Source organism: Penaeus vannamei, chromosome 33, assembly GCF_042767895.1.
Source record: "Penaeus vannamei isolate JL-2024 chromosome 33, ASM4276789v1, whole genome shotgun sequence".
NCBI lineage: Eukaryota > Metazoa > Arthropoda > Malacostraca > Decapoda > Penaeidae > Penaeus > Penaeus vannamei.
In genome coordinates this window covers 28,092,511-28,100,010 of record NC_091581.1, presented here as the reverse complement: position 1 = coordinate 28,100,010, position 7,500 = coordinate 28,092,511, and the positions used below count along the sequence as shown (strand labels likewise).

Genomic DNA, 7,500 nt, shown 5'->3' with positions numbered 1-7,500 from the left:
CACTTTTGTTGTCGTAATCAGGATGTCAGATAACCGAAATTCGGAGTGATTTGCATCCTAACTAAGAAAGGAAAGGGTACGTTGATAAGAAATGTCCATCAGAATTTCGTGCGAATAGGCCGTTTCGAATCCTCCTCACAACACGTTCGAATCCAAAGCGACGAAACTTATTGATTCATGTTTATCTTTCTACTTTCATAATATTTTGCGTTTGAGAAGTTGCTTTTGACCTTCCACTTTTTTTTAAACTAAAAATACGAAAAAGATAAAGATCCATTGGCCTAGAGAAATGTCTCCTAAATATTAATGTAAAGTAAATGCGAGGCAATTAAGGCGGCTAGAATCAGAGTACTCATTTCCTTGGGATGTAAAGTTTGCTTAAGGGGGTGTCACGCTAGCACTATTTCCGTGGTTCTTTCACGCTTCCGTGTTTTGTTTTTGTTTTTCTTGCTACCGCAATTATCGTTTTCGCTGGCAAATTTTTTGTTGGCTTTTTGGTTCAAATCATAAGCTATAATAGATAATCGTTATAGTACTGCAAAAAAAAATCTATGCATACTATGAAACGATTCAAAAAGACAGTTTAAATAGTAAATAATATTTAGAATTTGGCAAAATTCTCTCTTATATTTAATAAAAACAGATAAAAGTTGGTAACTAGCTACTCGCCTGTTTGTTTACATTTGTGTCCACGTTCCCCCGTCAGCTGACTAGATGAGAGTAGCGAGAATACGCTCTTATTTAACATTATCCATTCGTTGTTTCGCATTAAAATGTCGCTACATAACCTGAATAGCGTCCGTCATCATCAGAGCCTGTGCGGGGGTTGAACCCATCTTGCTATGTATAAAAAATTTTCGTGGTTCTCATCGTTAGTGTGACTGCGCGAGCTAAAACGACTACGATTTCTGTGGTGTCAGCGGAAGAATAATGCGGAAAAAGTCCAAGGGTGACAGCCTTCACAGTGTTAACGTGTTTTTTCTGATTTCTTTCACAACTGTCCGGTGAAATAAACTGTTAATGTCATTTTTTATAATGTGAGGATTAATATTTAATCATAAGAAGTACATTGACCAGCTGCACATACCGGAAGGAAAATAGAGGTTCGTCTCCCTCCGAACTACCAAAGCACGCCGTTGCCCTTCGCCAAAAGGTAAGCCCATTTTACATTTTAAGATGAACTGAATATTGTACAGTGAACCCTCGCTATAACGCGGTTCACCTTTCACGTTCTCGCTGCTTCACGGATTTGCATTGCGCATTGTGTTCTGCATTCTGATTGGCTAAAGAGTCTCTCAGCTTCTTCTCTACCTGTGTGTCACTAACGTTACGGTTTAATATGTACATGTACGTAAAACAGCTTGCCAAATTTAAGTTTGCAAATTTTCTCCAAAACCCATGAAGCCTTCACTTCGTATTGATGATTAAAATTATTATTTTACAGTACAGTAGTTATTTGTAAAAAACGTTTATACAGTACTTTTATTTGTTAAACAAATGTTTGGGCCTGTAAAAAGGTTTTGTTATTTGGTTTTAATGTATTGTAATTTCATTGAATAATAATTGTAAAAAAATAAAGGTTACTACTTCACGGATTTCGCCTATCACGGGTTCTTTTTGGAACGTAACCCCCGCGAAAAACGAGGGTTCACTCTACTAGATAAAGCTATAGGAAATGTGGCTGTTGGCAAGGGGAACAGGAGCGGATCCCCCGGCTAGGAAAACACGGCGAACGGGAGGGAAATACGGCAATCAGAAGGTGGTTCGGTGGTAGTGGCCACAGCAAGGGAAAATCGGCGATCAGGTGGGGGGGGGGGGTCGTTGCAAAGTCTCAAGGGGCCGGATTCACTTCACTGACACATGTACAATGGTAAAGCCAGTAAACTTATCATAGGAATTACAATGGTAAATTTACCACTGGTCAGGGCACTAGTTATGTCGTCCGAAAATCAGGTTTTTGTTTTGTTTTTATAACTTGCGATAAGAATGATGACAAATATATCTTGTAACAGGTATGGCGATAAAATGCAAGTTTATATCTAAACTAGCTAGAACCATGTCCACGCAGATTACCATTGGCGTACAGTAAGTATAAATAGTACATGGAATGCTTCCTTGGCTAACGATAAAGGGGTAATGGAATAACGTAACAATATTTGTAAAGCTTCCTATTTTTGACGACAAATAGCCATGCATGAAGGATGATAAACAAATTTTATTCACTATTACTATTTATCTCCTGCACATTTAATGTCATAATTGCTGATGCTATTAAAAAATCGCGGCTATGTAATTGGCTGTAAAATAGGAAATCAAGGAGAGCATTCGCTGATTGGTACTTTCCCAGAGCCCTGGTGAATCCCTCTTTACCATCACTGGTAAACGTGACGGCTGCTGCTAGCTCTTTGATGCCGTACGATAGTATGTTAGCAAATCTGGCTCCCAGGTTAGGCAGGGTACAGGGCAAAAATCTGTCAGTAAGTGAGCACTATGTTTGGGAGGGAAAAATTACGATCGGCAGGGGGTCCGGAAGTGGAGCCCCAGACTAGGGAAACTAGGCGATAGGGATTTTTGTGCATTTGGCCATCTTTTTGTGTAATTTGTGCATTTGGGATGATTCATTCATTTGTTCATGGAACGCCTGGTTGAAGCTTCCATGAGCGATTTTTTTTCTGACACGATTCTGGGCCCAGGTTGATTAGTTTTACGTGTATTTTCTTTGTTATGAACCATTTCGCTCATATCCCACTGTTTCAAAACAATGCCCGGTTTCTCACGGGATCCCCTAATATTGGTGGCTGGAGTTTGGCACATTTTGATATCGTGAATTTTGACTTAGGGACCTTTGTGTGGCCCCCATCTCCTTATGACCCCCAGTGCCCCATGCATCCCTCAAAGATCGAAGGGGGTAGTAAGAAAATGATTCTGCACATTTTCTAGAATTACTTTCGCATCCTATGGTACTGTCCGTGCACGGGAATATTTTGAGGACCAGAGTCGGTGTCGGCCTCTGAAGCTTATCTTGGAAACGGGCCCTGGCGTTGAACATGTCTCTATCACTGTTCCGTAATTATTGTTACCAGTGTTTGCAGCAATTACCAGGTTGTAGCGGAAAATCTTCCCGTGCCGGGAATCGAACCCGGGCCTCGCGGGTGAGAGCCGCGTATCCTAGCCACTAGACCACACGGGATATATTTCTTAGAAATGAATATTGTTTCTTTATATTTATACATGAGTGTCTGTCACACATACACAATGTATATATATATATATATATGTGTGTGTGTGTGTGTGTGTGTGTGTATGTGTACATGTATATAAATATACGCAAAGTGGTCTATGCATATATATACAAATACAGATGTATGTATGTGTTTATAAATGTATTTTGTACATATATGTATAAATAGGCATATGTTGAAAGTTTTCATTTGTGAATGTTTCCATGAGCGGCAGGGAGCTCCAGGCTAAGGGCTTCCTATGTTAAAGGAAATAATGTAATAAAGATTAAATTGATTATATTATTTTTAAAAACGAACAGTGTATAGTGGGGCAAAAAAATAGAAAGGGAATGTGTGCAGCCAAACTGGTGTGCAAAATCCTCACCTCGTGTGCCGATTTGGATAATTTCTTGCCTTAACTACTTAATCAAGGATGCCCGGCTTGGGTGTGCATATGTATATATGTATATATATATATATATATATATATATATATATATGATCATTAAAGAAGAATTTTCATTAAAGGAGAATAAGAAGGACGACATTTTTGTTGCGTTCCTGACCAATGATGATCCTGGTGACGACGCTAGTTCTGAGATTCTTGTTTATGCTCCGCTTCCCGTCTGGAAGTCCAACTACCTCAATTATATATATATATATATATATATATATATATATATATATATATATATATATGTGTGTGTGTGTGTGTGTGTGTGTGTGTGTGTGTGTGTGTGTGTGTGTGTGTGTGTTTGCATTTGTGTGCGTGTGCATATGTTTGTGCACACACACACACACACACACACACACACACACACACACACACACACACACACACATATATATATATATATATATATATGTATATATATATATATGTATATATATATATATATGTATATATATATATATATATATGTATATGTAAATATATGTACAGTGAACCCTCGTTTTTCGCGGGGGTTACGTTCCAAAAAGAACCCGTGATAGGCGAAATCCGTGAAGTAGTAACCTTTATTTTTTTTTTACAATTATTATACAATGAAATTACAATACACTGAAACCAAAAAACAAAACCTTTTTACAGGCCCAAGCATCTGTTTGACAAATAATAGTACTGTATAAACGGTTTTTACAAATAACTACTGTACTGTAAAATAATAATTTTAATCATCAATACGAACTGAATGCTTCATAGGTTTTAGAGAAAATTTGCAAACTTAAATTTGGCAAGCTGTTTTACGTACATATTAAACCGTAACGTTATTGACACACAGGTAGAGAAGAAGCGGAGAGACTGTTTAGCCAATCAGAATGCAGAACACAATGCACAATGCAAACTCGTGAAGCAGCGAGAACGTGAAAGGTGAACCGCGTTATAGCGAGGGTTCACTGTAATATATAAATATATACATGTATGTATATACATATATACACATAAGTATGTGTGTATGTATATATGTATGTATATATGAAATATATATGTATATATATGTATATATGATATATATACATATATGTAGACACATACACACACACACATACTTTATATATATATATATATATATATATATATATATATATATATATATATATATATATATATATTATATGTTATATATTGTGTGTTGAGAGAGCATTTGTGTATTGATATATATATATATATATATATATATATATATATATATATATATATATATTTATTATATATACACACACACACACACACACACACACACCAGTGTGTGTGTATATATGTATACACATGCATATATGTATGTATGTATAAATATGAATATATAAATATATACCTATGTGCATATACATAAGTATGTATATGTATGTAATGATCTGTGTATATATCCAGGCTCGTCCTTAGCAAACCGTAGTAGAACGCAGTGCGCCGTGACCTTTAAGCATCCCACGCCGGGACCCGCAGAGACTAGGCGCGATGAAACGGATACCACATACGCCCTAGCTAGCCGAGAGAACCGTAACAAAACTTGGCAAACTTTGACAAAACGGGCACTAAACGCAATATACTTGCTGCCCGTTACATTACGGATTGCTTCCACGTTTTGATAAGGTCTACTACGTACTGTGACGTTTTGTCCACGGTGGCCTGAAATGCGGTTGCCGTGACCGCCGGGAACAAGTGTAAACCTAGGCTAAGCCTATCCATTAATAACTGTTTATTAAAAATTATCTGTCATCTCAACTGCTGTTTCCTTTGCTCGCGTTCAATATGAAACAAACATTAAACTTACTTTTTCCTGCATGTATTTGGTAGAGAATGGACAGTTTCTAATTCCTGTTATTGCTGTGGAAAAGGCCCACAGTATGTAACTTTTCTCGTCTGTTAGAACCGGTCTCACGGTAAACAGGTTTATGTCGAAATATGTCAGTTCGCATCATATTTAAGCTACCTGGAAAACTTTCCCGTGCCGGGAATCGAACCCGGGCCTCGCGGGTGAGAGCCGCGTATCCTAGCCACTAGACCACACGGGATACTGTTGATAATTGTCACTGATTTGATTTTTAAATCTAGGTAATATTCTCATTTCTCCATTGAACATACGCTAAAGTTTTGAGACCGTTCACGATATTGTTATTGTAACCCATCTAAAGTCGTCACTTTGTGATTATAGCTGAGGTCCTAGTAAGGGATTGTAACATTTCTTATTTACTGATATTTAAAAATATTTTTGCGAGAACATACAGGAGGTTTAAACCCAATATAATTCAATATGTAAGTTTGACCAAACAATACCCAGGAATTAATTTTGTAGCTCAAATTATTTCATTTAATCATTATATCAGAATGAAATATCCTAGTTCTGTACTTGTACCATTAAATATCTAATGTGAAATTAAAGACAAGAAACTGATAAAAGTGCACTTATTACCAACCATTGCCTGTTCATGACACCTTAAAGAACAGGGAAAGAATCAACGATTTGAAAACTTTTAACTTCATACCCAAAAAATTGGAAATAATATCAGTCATTATTGATTCAGTGGGAGAGAGCTAGTACCCTAAATTGTATTTGAATAACTCTACGGAAAATTCCACAAAGTTTCACTTATAGTAAAGGTTTCATTCATAACCTAACTGCCTTTGTTCGCCTTTCAAAGGACTCATACTTGGTAGTTAATCAACTATCTCAGAAATAGAATATAAATAATATTCAACTCAACTCTCTCTCTTTATATATATATATATATATATTTTTTTCCCCTCTCTCTCTCTCTCTCTCTCTCTCTCTCTCCCTCTCTTTCTCTCTCTCTCTCTCTCTCTCTCTCTCTCTCTCTCTCTCTCTCTCTCTCTCTCTCTCTCTCTCTCTTTTGTCATGATCTCAAGGTCGTGAGTTCGAACCTCACTCGGGGTAAATTTTGAAACCAGTGCCACGTGCCAGTATCGTTACACAGTGCCACGGCTTAATTCTATGACTTGCAGAATATAAAAGTTTTGATACCTACTACATGTTTAGCAAACTTGTGGCAGCTGATGCAACTGGTTTATTTTTGCAATATGTATTATCGAAAAACGCTCAAATATATATGTGGGTTTGGGTTTGTGTTCAGGACATTCATCTGCCATCTTACACTGCATAAACGTTTTTATTTTTTTCAGAAATTATTCTTCTATTCTGAAGATACATTATGGATTATGGATTTGCTATTTCTATTGATGCTACTTTGGTAACTATGAACATCTTTTTCTCCCTTTATAAACCTAATACAAATTTCAAATTTCAGATATTTTCTCTCATACAGAATAAAGCGACTTTTTCTGCACTTGATCAGGCTAATTAATAAGATTTTTTTTAATCCACTCTGGGTCAAAACGAGTTTACGAAATAACCTCAAATTTGAATAAATTTTGTATGTTACATCTGATCAATACCTTAAGAAGAATATGCCGTTTGAAATATACATATTAAGAAGGCATGATTTTCCTTCACTTCAATTTTGCCATCTGTTCCCAGAATGTTGTCTAAAGCTTCCTCAAATTAAACTTACATAATTCCTTTATTGAACGCCGTCGCTATTATCGGCCACATATTGGCAACCATCTAGAAAACCTTCCCGTGCCGGGAATCGAACCCGGGCCTCGCGGGTGAGAGCCGCGTATCCTAGCCACTAGACCACACGGGATAATGACTTCATTGTATAATTCAATATCATTTATATTTGTTTACTACATTGATGCCATGGTGTTCACGAAACCAGTCCTGGACAACACAGCTGTTGCCCCGAATAAAATAGAAGGGTT

General features: G+C 36.8%; 3 non-coding genes across 3 annotated transcripts; all 3 read right to left on the bottom strand.

Moving 5' to 3' along the window:
• Positions 1 to 3,118: 3,118 nt before the first annotated feature.
• Positions 3,119 to 3,190, bottom strand: TRNAE-CUC (transfer RNA glutamic acid (anticodon CUC)). The gene has a single exon. It is a non-coding gene; the product is annotated as a tRNA-Glu (tRNA).
• Positions 3,191 to 5,660: 2,470 nt separating this feature from the next.
• Positions 5,661 to 5,732, bottom strand: TRNAE-CUC (transfer RNA glutamic acid (anticodon CUC)). The gene has a single exon. It is a non-coding gene; the product is annotated as a tRNA-Glu (tRNA).
• A 1,578-nt stretch (positions 5,733 to 7,310) lies between these two features.
• On the bottom strand, positions 7,311 to 7,382 carry TRNAE-CUC (transfer RNA glutamic acid (anticodon CUC)). The gene has a single exon. It is a non-coding gene; the product is annotated as a tRNA-Glu (tRNA).
• Positions 7,383 to 7,500: the final 118 nt, after the last annotated feature.